The sequence below is a fragment of the Astatotilapia calliptera genome, chromosome 2 (assembly GCF_964374335.1).
Source record: "Astatotilapia calliptera chromosome 2, fAstCal68.1, whole genome shotgun sequence".
In the NCBI taxonomy this organism is placed as follows: Eukaryota; Metazoa; Chordata; class Actinopteri; order Cichliformes; family Cichlidae; genus Astatotilapia; species Astatotilapia calliptera.
The window spans coordinates 11,677,932-11,695,404 of NC_137423.1; the positions used below are offsets into that span (position 1 = coordinate 11,677,932).

At 43.4% G+C, this 17,473-nt stretch overlaps 2 long non-coding RNA genes across 2 annotated transcripts in view; one reads left to right on the forward strand and one right to left on the reverse strand.

The window, feature by feature from the left end:
* The window catches only part of LOC145430392 (uncharacterized), a 161,652-nt gene extending 150,603 nt beyond the window's left edge, over positions 1 to 11,049 (reverse strand). The window contains exon 1 of the long non-coding RNA XR_013910959.1: positions 10,603 to 11,049. This is a non-coding gene — a long non-coding RNA (uncharacterized LOC145430392). The remainder of the gene's footprint in view (positions 1 to 10,602) is intronic.
* Positions 8,671 to 9,412, forward strand: LOC145420470 (uncharacterized). Its single transcript, XR_013901791.1, has 3 exons — positions 8,671 to 8,888; positions 8,975 to 9,092; positions 9,224 to 9,412. It is a non-coding gene; the product is annotated as an uncharacterized LOC145420470 (long non-coding RNA).
* Positions 11,050 to 17,473: the final 6,424 nt, after the last annotated feature.

Here is a 17,473-nt window from a genome sequence, read left to right on the forward strand (position 1 = left end):
GAGATATTCAGTCCTTTGGTGAATTGGAGATTGGCGACTCTCTGCCCATGTTTACTTCTGAGAAAGATGCTCTTCTTATACCTTGTCATGTTATTGGCCTGTTGCTGGTTAACCTGATTAGTTGCAAATTGTTTCTCCAGCTGTTTCTTTTTTACTTTTCCAGTGAGTGGTACTGTGACGTCGGACCCCAACACACGCACACTCACACCGTGGGTATGGTGTGTATGGGTATGGTGACACACACTTAGTTTATTATAGCTGTGGTTTTGACTTAAACGCACGGGACACAGACACTCCCGCTCAGTGGTCACGCCGCTCTCTTCCCTCGACTGTCACTGAAACATAAGAAGAGTCACAATCACTCACTCGTCCCAAACACCTGTTCAGCCCCGCTTCCACGCCGCCCCGGGAGCTCACCGTGTCACCCCTCCTCTGCAGCGGGCCAGTGACCACACCCGCGCCACAGGTAGTGTATCACATCAGCTGACTGAGATCTTTGTATTAAACCAGATATGTTTGGTCATTATTTCTGTCTCTAAGCCAATCATGTATCACTTTTTAAACACAAATTTGGAGCATATTTTGTACATTAAAAAAAAGTCTTACTGTACTCTATCTTATTTCTTTTTTTTTCCATTTTATATTCTTTCTTTTTGTATGAATTTGCATGCCCCTTCTGCCTGTCACTTTGCTACTGGAACACCTGAATTTCCCCAATGATGGACAATTAAGGCTAATTCTATTGTATTTCTATTCTACTTCTGTTCAGTCATTTCAGTGTCTTACTGTACTTGTTAACCAGACCAGTGCTCATGGCTACTTTCAGTTCTTTCCACCTACCACCATATTTTCATCTTTATTCTTCATCCCTGCTCCACTTCAGTGGATGGAGCCACATCTTGTTTTGTCATAGGTACCTGTAGGTACCATGAAATCAATCCTAGAATGAAAAGTTGAAGACTGCCTCAGTTGACGTACATGTGGAGGACAGACAGAGATGAGGCTACACAGGTGTATTCTTTGCAGAAGTGCTTCTTTCAGGTAGAAAATACAGAGGCGTGGCCACAGCTGGAACATACAAACCATACAAACTACTCCTTTTTATTGATGAGCTTCTTCAGTAACTCAAGGTGATACAACTTTGTTCTTTACTGTGTGTTATTAAAATATTGATAAGTATTTAAAAAATTATAATTAATCTTAATTGGCATCACTTAGTTATATTTTTAATACACATCCTCTGCCTCTATTTGTGTTTCAGTTCTAATATTATATTCTTTGATTATTGTTGTTGTTTTCGTTCGTTCTCAGTTATCTTATTTTTGTCTCTCTTAGTCTTTATCCCAGTCTGTGTTTAGTCTCTGTGTTTGTTCATCTCCTGTGTCTCCACAGTCAGTCGTGCCTACTTGTCAAGTCTGCGTCTCCATGCATGTCTCCTGTTTCCTGTTTTATTTTGATAGTCCCTGTCTTGTGTGTGATGTATTCTGCTTTGCTTCCCTGGTCTCTTTATATCTAATTAGTCCCAGCTGTGCTCTCCTCCTGTGTCTCGTTCCCTCGTTATCCCTCTGTATATTTAAGTTGTTTTCCTCTGTCCGTTGTACCACTTCTATGTGCTGTGCATGTATTTCCCTCCATGTTCCTTGTTGTCCCTCCTAGTTTTCCAGTGTCTTAGTTCCTCGTTCTTAGTTTCTAGTTCTCTGGTTTTTGATTTTTGTTTCTAGTCTATTTTCTGCTACAGTGCAATTAAAGCTGCCTCTTTGAGTTATCCCTGTGTGTGTTGAGTCCTGCATTTTGGTCCACGTCCTGCTTGCATTACAGCAGATCATGACATCATCAGTTCCTCACCTCCACCACTTGTATCTCAGCTGGGAGGGACTAAGACATAAAGAGTTTAGAAGCTAAGGAAAGGAATTGAGGATGTGGTTAATAAGGAGGAATCTGTAAAAGATTACAGATTCTGTGACAATCATGTCTAATCACAAACACTGTATGGATTTCTTCAAAAATTCCTTCTTGTGTGCTGCAAAAATCTTTGAACCTTTGTTTCCTTCGAGTCTTTCACCACTGAGATGCAGTAAGAATCATAGTTTCTTACTGTCTCATTCAAGCAAGTGTTAAGGAAAGATACTTCTATTACAGAGACTGCCCCACTATCGCAGTACAGTGCAATGTTACTCTATATATAGTTTGTACTTTTTTAAAGGTTGGACATTTTTAAATGCTAACTAACTTTGGCCACTGAAAGCGTTTTCCTCCTCTACAGATCGCTTTACCCACTCATGTGTCACCTGCCCCCCCAGCTGCCTCTCATTCTTAATCAGCCTCAGAGAGTGTGTATAAATAGTGTTCTCATTCAGCTCTATCACGTCAGTTCTGCTGCTCCAGCACTCTCATTCTGTTTTCCTCGTACCTGTTGCACTCTCGCCCGGCACCTGTTTGCTGCGTCCCGCTGAGCTGCTTGTCTCGTTCTGCTGTCCCACCTCTTCACAGGAAGTCTGCCTTTTAACCACATTTCTTCTCTCTGCCTCCGCATTTGAGTTAAATTACATGTTGCCAGTAACTCGTGGCACTGTCAAAATGGTTTTAAAGGGCTTATATTTTCATGACTGCAACACAAGGTTTGGTTCAGAAGCAGTCAAATCTGTTTTTAAGTAGCTGATCACTTGTGTTTCAGTTGATCGGCCTCAGATAGTTTGATTCTGCGCCAAATATGATGTTCACCCATCTGGAGATGCAAATGCACCTTGCTGTGATGCAGATCACATAAACTGTGAAGATTAAACTTTATCAGCAACATGTAGTGTACACTCCAGAATCAAAGTGAGCAAGGTGACGAAGCAAGAGGAATATGCATTGGGCTGTAACTGCATACAGCCTGCAACAGACTGGTGATCTGTTCAGGGTGTACCCTGCCCTGCCCTAAGACAGCTGGGATAGGCTCCAGCGCCCACTCCCGTGGGTATATATATATATATATATATATATATATATATATATATATATATATATATATATATATAAAAAACACCCAGCACGCCCCTGCGGGCGGTTTATCCTTCAAGCTCGGGTCCTCTACCAGAGGTCTGGGAGCTCGAGGGTCCTGCGCAGTATCTTAGCTGTTCCCAGGACTGCGCTTTTCTGGACAGAGATCTCCGATGTTGTTCCCGGGATCTGCTGGAGCCACTCGCCTAGCTTGGGAGTCACCGCACCTAGTGCTCTGATTACCACGGGGACCACTGTTACCTTCACCCTCCGCATCCTCTCGAGCTCTTCTCTGAGCCCTTGGTATTTCTCCAGCTTCTCGTGTTCCTTCTCCCTGATGTTGCTGTCATTCGGAACCGCTACATCGATCACTACGGCCGTCTTCTTCTGTTTGTCTACCACCACTATGTCCGGTTGGTTAGCCACCACCATTTTGTCCGTCTGTATCTGGAAGTCCCACAGGATCTTAGCTCGGTCATTCTCCACCACCCTTGGGGGCATCTCCCATTTTGACCTCGGGACTTCCAGGTTATACTCGGCACAGATATTCCTGTACACTATGCCGACCACTTGGTTATGGCGTTCCATGTATGCCTTGCCTGCTAGCATCTTGCACCCTGCTGTTATGTGCTGGATTGTCTCTGGGGCATCTTTACACAGCCTACACCTGGGGTCTTGCCTGGTGTGATAGACCCCAGGCTCTATGGATCTTGTACTCAGAGCTTGTTCTTGTGCTGCCATGATTAGTGCCTCTGTGCTGTCTTTCAGTCCAGCTTTGTCCAGCCACTGGTAGGATTTCTGGATATCAGCCACCTCCTCTATCTGCCGGTGGTACATACCGTGCAGGGGCCTGTCCTTCCATGATGGTTCCTCGTCTCCCTCCTCTTTCTTGGGTTTCTGCTGCCTGAGGTATTCACTGAGCACTCGGTCAGTTGGGGCCATCTTCCCAATGTATTCTTGGATGTTCGTTGTCTCATCCTGGACTGTGGTGCTGACACTCACCAGGCCCCCTTCCTTCCGCTTAGCGTACAGCCTCAGGGTGCTGGACTTGGGGTGAAACCCTCCATGCATGGTAAGGAGCTTTCTTGCCTTTATGTCAGTGGCTTCTATCTCCTCCTTTGGCCAGCCAATTACCCCAGCAAGGTACCTGATCACGGGCAGGGCATAGGTGTTGATGGCCCGGATCGTGTTCTTACCGTTCAGCTGACTCCTCAGGACTTGCCTGACCCTCTGCAGGTACTTGGTGGTTGCAGCTTTTCTAGCGGCCTCTTCATGGTTCCCATTTGCCTGCGCGATCCCCAGGTACTTGTAACTGTCCTCTATGTCTGCAATGTTGCCTTCTGGTAGTTCAATCCCCTCAGTTCTGACTACCTTCCCTCTCTTTGTTACCATTCGACTACACTTCTGCAGTCCGAACCAAATTCAAATGTCATTGCTGTATAGCCTGGTAGTGTGGATCAGTGAATCGATGTCTCGTTCACTCTTGGCATACAGCTTGATGTCATCCATGTACAGGAGGTGGCTGACAACTGCTCCATTCCGTAGTCGGTATCCGTAGCCAGTCTTGTTAATGATCTCACTGAGGGGGTTCAGACCTATGCAGAACAGCAGTGGGGACAGAGCATCTCCTTGGTAGATCCCGCACTTGATGGTGACTTGTGCTATGGGCTTGGAGTTGGCCTCTAGTGTTGTACGCCACATCCCCATTGAGGTCCTGACGAAGGCTCTTAGGGTCCTGTTGATCTTGTACAATTCTAAGCATTCCAGTATCCAGCTGTGGGGCATTGAGTCATAGGCCTTCTTGTAATCAATCCAGGCAGTGCACAGGTTGGTCAGTCTGGTCTTGCAGTCTCGGCTGACTGTTCTGTCTACCAGTAGCTGATGTTTTGGTATTCTTGCCAATCCCTTTCATGTATTGACCCATGTGCCTGTTCATCTTATTCGATATGATGCCTGACAGGAGCTTCCATGTAGTACTGAGGCAGGTTATTGGTCGGTAATTGGATGGGACCGGTCCCTTCTTTGGGTCCTCGGGGGATCAGAACTGTTCGACCTTCGGTTAGCCATTCCGGGTGTCTCTCGTTAACTAGCAGCTGGTTCATTTGTGCTGCCAGACGCTCGTGGAGTGCAGTCAGCTTCTTCAGCCAGTAGGCGTGAACCATGTCGGGCCCTGGTGCTGTCCAACTCTTCATACTGGAGACCCTTTCTTGGATATCTGCCACTGTGATGGTTACTGGACCCTGTTCAGGGAGGTCGCTGTGGTCTGCCCTCAGATCCACTAGCCACTGAGCATTGCCGTTATGGGTTGCGTCCTTCTCCCATATGCTCTTCCAGTATTGCTCCGTCTCCAGCCTTGGTGGTGCTGTTTTCATATTGTTCCCTTGCCACTGAGAGTACACCTTTGCTGGTTCTGTGGAGAACAGCTGGTTTATTCTCCTGCCTTCTATCTCTCTGGTGTACCTCCTCAAGCGGCTGGCCAAGGCTGTGAGTCTTTGCTTGGCAGTTTCCAAGGCCTTCTTTGTCGCACCTTTCTGCAACTCCGTTAGTTGGTTAACCTCCCTCCGTGCTACTTTGATCTTGCCCTCTAGCCTCCTTCTCCATGGAGGGTACTGCCCCCTACTATGCAAGTAACCCCGGCGGAAGGGGCTACATGAATAGGATGATGGACCTATGGATTCTTTGATACCCAACATCATAGAGGCTGGGGTCTATCACACCAGGCAAGATCCCAGGTGCAGGCTGTGTAAAGATACCCCAGAGACAATCCAGCACATAACAGCAGGGTGCAAGATGCTAGCAGGCAAGGCATACATGGAACGCCATAACCAAGTGGACGGCATAGTGTACAGGAACATCTGTGCCGAGTATAACCTGGAAGTCCCGAGGTCAAAATGGGAGATGCCCCCAAGGGTGGTGGAGAATGACCGAGCTAAGATCCTGTGGGACTTCCAGATACAGACGGACAAAATGGTGGTGGCTAACCAACCGGACATAGTGGTGGTAGACAAACAGAAGAAGATGGCCATAGTGATCGATGTAGCGGTTCCGAATGACAGCAATATCAGGGAGAAGGAACACGAGAAGCTGGAGAAATACCAAGGGCTCAGAGAAGAGCTCGAGAGGATGTGGAGGGTGAAGGTAACAGTGGTCCCCGTGGTAATCGGAGCACATATATATATGTGTGTGTGTGTGTGTGTGTGTGTGTATGTGTGTGTGTGTGTGTGTGTGTGTGTGTGTGTGTGTGTGTGTGTGTGTGTGTGTGTGTGTGAGAGAGAGAGAGAGAGAGAGAGGGGCCGGAAAAAGGCCCCTTTTTGGTCATTTCTTGGACATTCTGGCTTTTACTTGAAGACAAAGCTCAATATTCACACTGTGAAGAGGCTTTCAGTGTAAAATGAAAAATTCAATCTTAACACTTACCCATCATTCCTCCTAATATCTAAAGGATCATTTGGAGGAATCTGTGCGATAACTGAGCAACAGCAGGCCTCCTCTGAGAAATCGGCCACATGGCAGTCCGTTTCCCTCTGTCACTCTGATTTGTGAAATATGAATGTCCATTTCATATTTATCTTCTTCTGTGGTAGTGGCAGGCTGTTCAGGGAAGCTGCAGGAATGGGCTGAGCTGGGAGGTCCGGGGGAATAAACTTTAATTATACATGCCAGTGTCAGGGATACAGAGTGGCAAACGGATGGAGTGATTGATTCGCCGTCAACAGGGAGGGGGGAGGAGGAGGGTGATGGAGGTATCCGCGGCGACAAGCAGCAGGTCCTTCATCACTTGAGAGGCAGCCGGCATTAAGGCAGCTGTCAGAGACTTTGATTTGGAGTGGGAATTACAACACACACACACACACACACACACACACACACACACACACACACACACACACACACACACACACACACACCCTTACATAACACACATTCTCAGACAATACCCCAGTTGGTTTACTATATATGATACACACGCACACACTGAGGCTGTCCCCGCAGGCAGATGCTGCAGCAGCTCCTTGACGTGACACCACATGAATAATTTGTGCACAGTAGTTCAGGCTGGAGGTGAAACAGAAACGCAAGGCTGAAAAATCCCACGCTTCCCAAACACATCTCATGTAATGCTGATGGTGCCATGAAAGGAGCGCAGGCCTGACATCTCACCTGCAGGCTGAGACGAGCTGAAAAACCTGAAGCACAGGGAAAAAAAGTGTTCACATTTGAACCAACATCTAGAAAAAAAAAAAGACCAAAGCAGCCGAAGGCAGAGTAAGTAAACTGTCACTGCTGGGCTGCCTATTTCTGATTGGATACACCCGCTTCAGGAAAAAGCAAAGTTAATATTCCTGCTCTTGTCACATAGATGCCCTCAATGCCCCCAAATGCTTTTAAAATATAAACACTGAGTCTGCATGAAAAATTTTAATTTAGTGGCTCTATTAGTGATAGCGTGGTGCAGCCAATGGGACCAATCCACCAAAGTTAGCAGGCCTACACATCAGCTGACTCTTTTTAAAAGCAATATGTTCAAAATTGGAAGGAATAGTAGCGCATTTATGCTGAGCATCCCCAACCTCTTGGCAAAGAAGTTACCATATCATTAAAAAAAAATCAGTCCAGTTGTACTGGAGGCCGCAGCTTTAAGTGGACGTAAGAGACAACATGTAATAAGGCCAATTTCCATTATGGAACTGTCATTTATTTAATGTTGTTTGTGAAGCTGGATTGAAGAAATAACTGGTTTAAGATTTTAGAGTATAAGTAGTACCACCTTGTATTATTAGAATGCTAACAGTTAGTTAGCATTAGTTTATGTTAGCTAACTAGAGACACTTTTGCACTGCCCCTATCTGCAGCTATGAGTGTATGATCAAACCGAGAATGTACTGTTCACGTTTCATTCTTCGCCGTTGGCTAGCTGCATTGAAACGGAGAAATCCACCACTTAGCTGTAATGTTAGTGTTTGCTATATCAGGGTTGAGGGGTTTCTTTTTCTTCTTCCAAGCACACACAGACAGTTTCTATGATGACAAGTTCCTACACATGCATCACAAACACACCACAAACTTAACTAAGAATCTTGCCAAAGCACGATCAGGAATCCTGATTAAATTGATGTGTGCCTGAGCCTCCAAGGAAGATTACTCTTCTTTTCTTTGGTAAAAACATTCTTACCACAAAATATCCATTTTCTCACTGAGTGGATTACTTCATGCTAGACATGAGGAAAAGTGAAGCCCAAATGTGAGCGAAGGAGAATGTAATGTGGAGATTTTTCCCCTGTGGATGTGCTCAGGGATAACAGGTGCCACTGATATTCCGTATTTGGATGCCTTACCTTTGCTCCTGATACATTCATCTGCACATCACTGTGTGTGAATGAGACATGTTGTACAAAGTGCTTTGAGTCCTCAAGTAGAGTAGAAAAGCACTACATAAGAATCAGCCCATTTACACTTGTCAGGGACCAAGCAGTAAAGCATAAAGGATACAGGTGGTTTTAATTCAAAAAAGGGGTTTTATTTAGTGATGGGACGTTCTGTATCGAGGCTTCGGAGCGTGTGTCGAGTAATGGAGGGGGCGTTTCCGCGAAGCGCGTATCGAGGCTTGCTTCATTTATGGGAGGAGCTGAAAATGATGACGTCCGAAGCCTCGCTGCCCGGCTGTACCACGTGACTGGTTCATCAAGTGGTTCGAACTTTGCCGCGAGATATGACAGCGATATAAACCCTCAGACTTCATTCAAAATGTGGGTGTTTGATGGAGAGTTGCGGTTAGAGAGAGTTTGGAGACCGTTTGGAGGTTTATGAGAGTGAGGAGAGAAAGTCAGGAGAGAATGGAGCCAGCTAAGAAGAGGAGGATGTCCTCCCCTGTGTGGGAACATTTTGATTTTATTCCTCCCAACAAGGTATGTAAATTTCTACAGAAGATGTATTGTCATGATACTGATGGTGCAATACAATTTATGTTGAGCTGTCTTGACTTTTGTACAAGGTGAAGTGTTTGCTATGTGCCAGGGAGCTGGGATATAACAACAACACCTCATCCATGCTTAGGCACTACAGAGCTTTGCATGAGAATAAGGGGGACACCGATTGTGGAGCAAGACCAGGTGAGCCATCAAATGCAATGATAATATAGCATGCAGTAATGTTACTAAATGATATAACAATATTATACAACTGTTATAAGTTACGTGTGTGATATTTATATTTGTGCTTTATCTTTATTGTCTTTCCTCAGGAGAACAATCTCAAATAGATGAAGACCTGGTCAGCATGGTGATTGAGGACTCCCAGCCATTTAGCATTGTGGAGGACAAAGGATTCAAAAGATTTGTTAAATCATTAAATCCCAGCTATGTTCTCCCCACTAAAAAGGACGTAAAAGCAGTGAAAATTTAGTTTTTACAGAATAAAATGTGAACAGGCAGGACTGAGGCTCAAAGCCTCAGTGTGTAGCTGTCCATACCTCAACGTTACAAAAGCACAACTACTGTCCACACCCCAACCACACCTCACCTCACAGTAAATGATCATTTCCATTTCAAGCATTTCCAAATAATCATTTTCCATACTGCCAGTATAAATATACACAGTATACTGCCATCACTACAATATACATGTTTTACACACTCCTTTTGTTGTTGACATTTACAGGCTGTGTGCAAAATGCCACACTCTTCAAATTCATGCCAGCTATTATTTTTACGTCCAGTAGGTGTCCTGCTAGAGCAAATGAAGCTTCATGAAGCTTCGCGTTGGGGTGAACCAATTGGATGAAAAGCTTCAGTGCTTCATGGTAGTGATGGGACGTTCTGTATCGAGGCTTCGGAGCGTGTGTCGAGTAATGGAGGGGGCGTTTCCGCGAAGCGCGTATCGAGGCTTGCTTCATTTATGGGAGGAGCTGAAAATGATGACGTCCGAAGCCTCGCTGCCCGGCTGTACCACGTGACTGGTTCATGAAGCGGTTCGAACTTTGCCGCAAATAATCATTTTCCATACTGCCAGCATAAATATACACAGTATACTGCCATCACTACAATATACATGTTTTACACACTCCTTTTGTTGTTGACATTTACAGGCTGTGTGCAAAATGCCACACTCTTCAAATTCATGCCAGCTATTATTTTTACGTCCAGTAGGTGTCCTGCTAGAGCAAATGAAGCTTCATGAAGCTTCGCGTTGGGGTGAACCAATTGGATGAAAAGCTCCAGTGCTTCATGGGGCTTCATCTGCCCATCACTACTTCATGGGGCTTCATCTGCCCATCACTAGTTTTATTGACCCAAAAATATGAAAACATATTTAACAAAGCCAAAACTTAAACAGGCAGACCAATAAAAGAGGTCAACTCACTAGACTAAACTCAAGAGAATAATTAACAGAACCTCAAACAAACATATGACAAACTGACCTGCTGAAATGACACACAGGGGACTTAAATACTGGTTTAGCTAAACCAAATGACACACACGGGGGAAAACAAGATGGCTGCCATATTACCAACTAATACAAAACATTTAAACAAACATGAAACACCCCCCAGGCAATGAAGCATGTGGTGCAATCCAATTAGGCTGTCAGTAGTACTTCAGGTCTCCCAGCCCTTTGCCACACCTAGTGATGGGCAGATGAAGCCCCATGAAGCACTGGAGCTTTTCATCCAATTGGTTCACCCCAACGCGAAGCTTCATGAAGCTTCATTTGCTCTAGCAGGACACCTACTGGACGTAAAAATAATTAGCTGGCATGAATTTGAAGAGTGTGGCATTTTGCACACAGCCTGTAAATGTCAACAACAAAAGGAGTGTGTAAAACATGTATATTGTAGTGATGGCAGTATACTGTGTATATTTATGCTGGCAGTATGGAAAATGATTATTTGCGGCAAAGTTCGAACCGCTTCATGAACCAGTCACGTGGTACAGCCGGGCAGCGAGGCTTCGGACGTCATCATTTTCAGCTCCTCCCATAAATGAAGCAAGCCTCGATACGCGCTTCGCGGAAACGCCCCCTCCATTACTCGACACACGCTCCGAAGCCTCGATACAGAACGTCCCATCACTAGCCACACCTTTTGCCAGACAGGAGGACACCAACCCCCAGGTAACTCAAACAAAGATGTATTAATATAACATAAAACAGAACTTTGACCTTGCAAGGTTAATATGTGTGCACGCCATATAAACATTGGAAGGTGTGATGGAAAAATGAATACATTTAATAAAGAAACGATATTGAACAATAAATAGAATATTTTAAAGTAGTGACTGTAAATTAAACTAAAGTGAATCAACGGGTGATGAGGTGTGGAGCTTACCATGTGTGGCATGCCATCACAACGCTTTTACTTCAATAAAGAGTTGATATGTGTGCCACCGCACAGCTGAAACTGTTTTTGTTGATCTTTACTGTGAGCATGCGCAATGTGCAGCAATGTGATTGGCCGTATCACCCCTGTCCCCAAAGAGCAGAAGTCTCTCTGCTGCTGTGGAAGTCGCCCACTGCTGACAGATATAAAGGATCCAGAATCTTCATCTTTTATATACAGTCTTTGGGTTTAGGCCAAGGGTAGCCCACCTATAAAAACAGCACAGGGCACTGGTTCAACAGACACAACCACTCATGTAATTTAACAGCCAGCACCAGGAAGCCCAGATGTAGTGTGCACTGTAGTAAGCTCCCGTTGTATTTATACTAACATCGCTGTACATGAGCTGAAAATACAAACTATATATAGAGTAACATTGCACTGTACTGCGATAGTGGGGCAGTCTCTGTAATAGAATTATCTTTCCTTTACACTTGCTTGTTCACTTATGTTGGTACTTTTTCATCTGGAAAGTGGAGCTGAAATGAGCTGAAATTTACTCCTTCTCTTTCCCCACCTCCAACATATTGAACGATGCTATCAGAGCAGAAGTGACAGCTCGGCTCTGCTTTATTTACTTTACTCGCTGTGGTCAGAATGTGAAGCTCCTCATATTCAGGCTGATGAGAGTCTGCAGATCAGCGTGTCATCAATCAGCCGGGCCGAGCAAACATTAGCACAGAGTGAGTGAGAGTCGCCTCATTTGCAAAGTGAATGCACTCGTGTATTTATCCTGACATGGTTTATGATTACCAACCCTACCAATACACCCACCTCCTCCCCCCCGAGATTGATGAAAGAATAATGAAACTCAGGAGGCAGCAGTTAGATAAAAAACAGACTCAAGAATCAAGTTTGGTGAAATTAAAGCTCAACGGCGTTATTAAAACCTTTCAGCAGGAGGAAACTTTGCTTCAGCGGTGAGCCACCACTGAACTGCTAATTAATAGACAACCCTGCATACTTTAGTATACTGTGGAGTGTACCATATTCACAATACAGTATGTACACTGTGCACTACGTGGGATAGCTTATAAAATTATTTCACAATTTAGCACACAGTGTCAAAAATATATGGTTGTATGTTTTGGTTTGGAGCGTTTTTCAGTATGTAAGAAAAAAAAGATGAAAAAAAAACGACGCAAAGGAAAAGAAAATCTAAAGGAAAGGAAGAAATTTCAATAATAACAATATAAATTTGCTGGAAAAAGTCTCTGAGATTGAAGCTGTAAATTTCTAAAATTATAAAGTCAAAACTTTCAGAGTGGAAAAAAAGCCTCAAAACTCTGCAGCCATATTTAGAAACAGGGAAACACGTAGCTAAAAACGCATTTTATTTTTACCATTTTGGAGAGACATTGTTGAGGCATGTTGCTTTCCCTGCTCTTTGTTTATGTTGGGGTCTGTATGTATTTAAAAAAATGAAGATTACTATTTTATAGAGCAAAGTTGTCAAGAATGAAGCTTTAACCATGTAATGCATCAACAAATAAAGAGGGGAAATTAGTGACCACTCAGGAGGCAGTGATGTCACTTTGAGGTCAAAAAAGACAAATTTGCAAGAATCAGTACACTAAGCAAAATGAACATATATAAAACTACAGAAAAATGTTTCTGTAAACAGTTTCTTTAACTCCACATTTTACCAACTGTAGTTTGGAATCTTAGTGTCCTGTTACACATATGAGGTCTCTGCAGATATGAGCCATTGACAGCGATCTCCCATCACTAACCTCCATGCATCTGCAGCAGAACAAATGCAAAACAACGTAAAACACACATAAAACATAAAATATAATGTTAGAGATGAATAAGATTAACTTGGTGAAGTAACTTTGTCTTTAAAGTTTGTAAGATCAGATCGGAACCTCTGCAGCACACTTCAAACACACCTTAGAAGAAATGATTTCAGAACCAGAAAGAAAAATGAAGAAATAAACAAAGAAAACATTCATATGCAACCCAACAATGTGAAGCAATACTCACGTGACCCAACCTGGAAACTAAATTATGAAATAAAGTTTCTTTCTTTGATCTGTCATGACCTGGGACTGTAGGGCACAGTCTAATTAATTTGTCTCTGTGCCAGACACCTGTACATACCTCAAAATATTCTTGTTCAGTGACAGCGTGGAGTCAGAAGTGAAATGGATTTCTTTCCATTCCTGGTTTTGGTAAGGTTTCATACTTTGGGGAAGTCTTCTGTTTGGCTTGGTGAGACTGTGGACACACTACGGAGAGTAGAAGTGAGGGGGGTATGAAGCCTAGCTTAAGGTGTGTATTGTTTTCTCCTTGACATTATGCTGGTGTTGTATAATTGTGTTTGTATTTGAAAGCATAAAAGGTGCAAGTCAGGTCAGGACATTTGGGTGAATCCCTGCAGTGAGATCAGTTTCCAGCTACACAATGGAGCACTGCATGCTCAGAAATAAAAAGGGAAACTGTGATTGACTTGTTTGATTTAAGAAGAAGCGTTTCAGCTCTAAACTGTCATCAACATTATCAACAATCCATAGATGAAGCTTTAGCGAAAATTAAATCTGAGAGATTTTCTGTAACATTTAACCTTTGTTTGTCCTCGGGGAATTGCACTTTTTCCAATTATCTCCTTTTCTAAGCCAATCAGTTACTCGCTGTTCTTTAAATGTCATTTCAACTATTACTATTGACACCTGAACCAATCAATCAGCACACGCTCTCTCTGTTACTAATCTAAATAAATATTATCATTGATCAAATTGATTTGTATGCAGTGAGTGCTCTCACTTCTTTTAAGCATCAGCACACCTTGATCTATCTAGCCACTTTCTTAACCAATTTTTCCAAATTAGGATCATGGCAGGGCTGCTGACATAGTGCAAAATGTATGCAATACCCTGGAAAATAAACTGTCACAGAGCTAAAACATGAAGACCAACAACTATCCACACACCTCTGATCAATTTAGCTTTTCCACAGAGGAAGGCCTCACCTGGGTGGCAGGTTTTAACCCAAGACCTCTGTGCTGTATACACTGATGGCAAATCAGAACTTCTGTAGTCAAAAAACTAGTAGCTGTGAGATTTAGGCATGCCAAACACACTGAGTGGCCTGCACAGAGCCTGAGCCTCCATCTGTTCTGATACTCCTGTGGTGAACCGGAGAACCTGGCAGCCAGCCCTCGTGACCCAGCATCGCTGTGGTTGGTCTGGTGTCTAGATTTATGTCATGTTGGAGTTTACATAACACACAAACGCACAAAAAAAAACCTGAAATAAGCTTCCTTGAAAGGGTGGCTGAACGCTGAGCAGAGAGAGGGTGGGGAGCTGGAGTTTGGAGGAGAATCGCTACTCCTCAGTTGCTGTTGGGGCCATCTGACAAGGATGCCTCTTGGGTAAGGTGTACTGGGCATATCCCACTGGGAGGAGGCCCCAGGGCACAGCCAGGGGCATGCTGGAGAGATTATATCTCTCAGATGGCTTAGGAACAACTCGGTGTACACCAGGAAGAACTGGGGGGAGGACAAGAGGTCCAAGCAGATGAGGTCTGCTAGCTATTATGGATATGGTTACAACCATTACAACGTGTTTATTAGCAATAACTTTCATCAGAAGTTAAACTGTAGTGGAAACGGATAAGAAAATATTGTTTAAAGTCAATACAATGTGACGCATCATCTTTGTAACAGTCATATTCTGACTTTAAAGCAAACGTAACATTCACCAGGAAGGTCTGCAAAAAGAAACCACTCTGATTGGTTACAGTCACGTTTGGCTTTCACACATGGATGTTTTTCTCCACATACTTTTGGATGTGTGTCATACTCCTTGAACATATATGCATATGTGTCTCAAGTACACTCCAGCTCATACAGGCAAAAATGATCGAAAGTGAACTTCACGAAGCCTTCTCCTGCATATTTAATAGGAAGACATGAAGGACACGACTCTTCCTGCATGTGGTACAATGTAGTATCGCCCTTTAATTATTGACTCAATTATTGACTATTTATAGTAAATCTAACTCTTTGATTCTGGTAGTTTCCTTTTGTTTGGATTTATGAATCAAATATGCAGCATCTGCTGCCAATATTGGCTTCAATAAAAATGTTCTCTCATCCTCGCAGGATGTCTCTGCTGCATCTGAGGCTCAGATCTTGCCTCTGCAGGTAGTAATGGAAGTATTGAATATTGATGTTTTTATTATTCAAGGACATGTGGACATGCAAGTCTGTGTTTGTAAGACTAGTAGCTCTTTTGTTGAGAATTGATAGACTGTGAACCTGGAATTAGTCTCCCAGCCTTAGGAGACACTCTGAATTATTAGTGTACTGCATTTCAAATGATAGCCTTTTTTTCCTGTGTACATTCAAATGTATAGTGTTCATATATTGAGGTTGGGCACTTTGCATTGAGAAGAGAGGGGGCTTGTAAATTGCCTGGGAGAAAGTGATTCCCTCCTTTGATTTTACCGCTCTCCTGCTGTGTTTATTTTTTTAATAGATTGTCTCCACACGAAAACGTTAAAAATATATCTCCTGGTTTTGAAAGTGACATTCAGGATGGTTCATAGGAAAAAAGATATTTGACTTTGGTGGGACTGAGACAAATATTTCTGCTTAGTTAAAACAGACGCAGGAAACATCGGCTTTAACGATGCAGAAACAGGTCAGAGTGGACGGACTGATTGACAAATGTGTCGGCAAACGTGTCCAAACCATACATCACGACAGGTCTCACTAACACCTTTGTTCCTCTGTCATGTTTGACTCAATCCTTGGCTACCATCAGTATCACTATGACCACAGCAGGAAGTCACGTGACATCACAAAGTCACAAATCCCTGAAGGGAGCAGGTGTGAGCGGATGGATGCGTCGAGAAAACATCATGTTTTGACAGCCTGTCCATCCACCCTGACCTCCTCCATATACAGACCAGTCACTTAGCAGTTCACCACAGCTCTCTTCCTTTAGTCAAATCAAATCAAATCACTTTTTTATTGTCACATCACATGTGCAGGCACACTGGCACAGCACATGCGAGTGAAATTCTTGTGTGCGAGCCCCACAAGCAACAGAGATGTGCAAACACAACAACACAAACGAGCAAAATACAAGAATGGCCAACCTGAAACTAGTGATGACGGCTTCAAGGATGACTGAAGTAGACCAACACTAACATCCTCCACTGTCACACCAGCTCTCTGCATGTCCTCTTTCACAACATCCATGAATCTTCTCTGAGGTCTTCTCTGTTCCTCTTACCTGGCAGCTCCATTTTCATCATACTTTATCCAGTATATCCACTCTCCCTCCTCTGCACATGTCCACATCTCAACCTGAGCAGTTTGGCAATCTTCAGATTGTCCTCCTGTCTGCTTATCATCGTCACTGTGTCCAAACCATACATCACAACAGGTCTCACTACCACCGTTCAAACTTATCTTTTCCTGACTGATTTCGACTTCTGTGGTGAACTTTTGTGGAGCCTATTTTGCTTGTGTCTGGTGTATTGTGTGGTAATATATGTGATCGTGTCCTAGTGCTTTATATGTGGTACTAGATGGTGCTAGGTCTTCCTAGATCCCCACTCTATGCTGTGGTCATTTTTTTCCTCAGAAGCAAACATGGTCTTTCCATTTCTTTGCCAAAACCGTTGGAATGTACAATCTCCCACCAGAAATGTTTTAAGAGTCCCGTGAGTCTCTATATTAAGGCTATTATTATCATTCTCTCACAAATCTGTTAAAAACTTCAGTAAAAAAGTAGCTGGAAATGCTATGGGACAAAAAGGCCAAACACAAAAGGTTATGTTTCAGAGGCATTTTCAATTATGATGTACCTATAACATAGATTTAACACAGAAGAATAAACCCAGTTAATCTTGCAGGTATCATTTATTGTGTTTACGCTCAGACTGCTAATTTAAAACCTACATATAATGTCCTAATGTTAATCACATATGGATATTCCCCCACCTGCTGACTCCCACTGTAACCCATTACCCATTATTCGTTTTACTGTTTAGCTGTGGAGCCAAAATCACCCTTCTGTTGTGTATTTGTAGGCAACCGAAGGTTTCTTAGAATTATCTTTCATGGCACGTGTCTTACATAACAGAGTCAAACAATTAGAATTT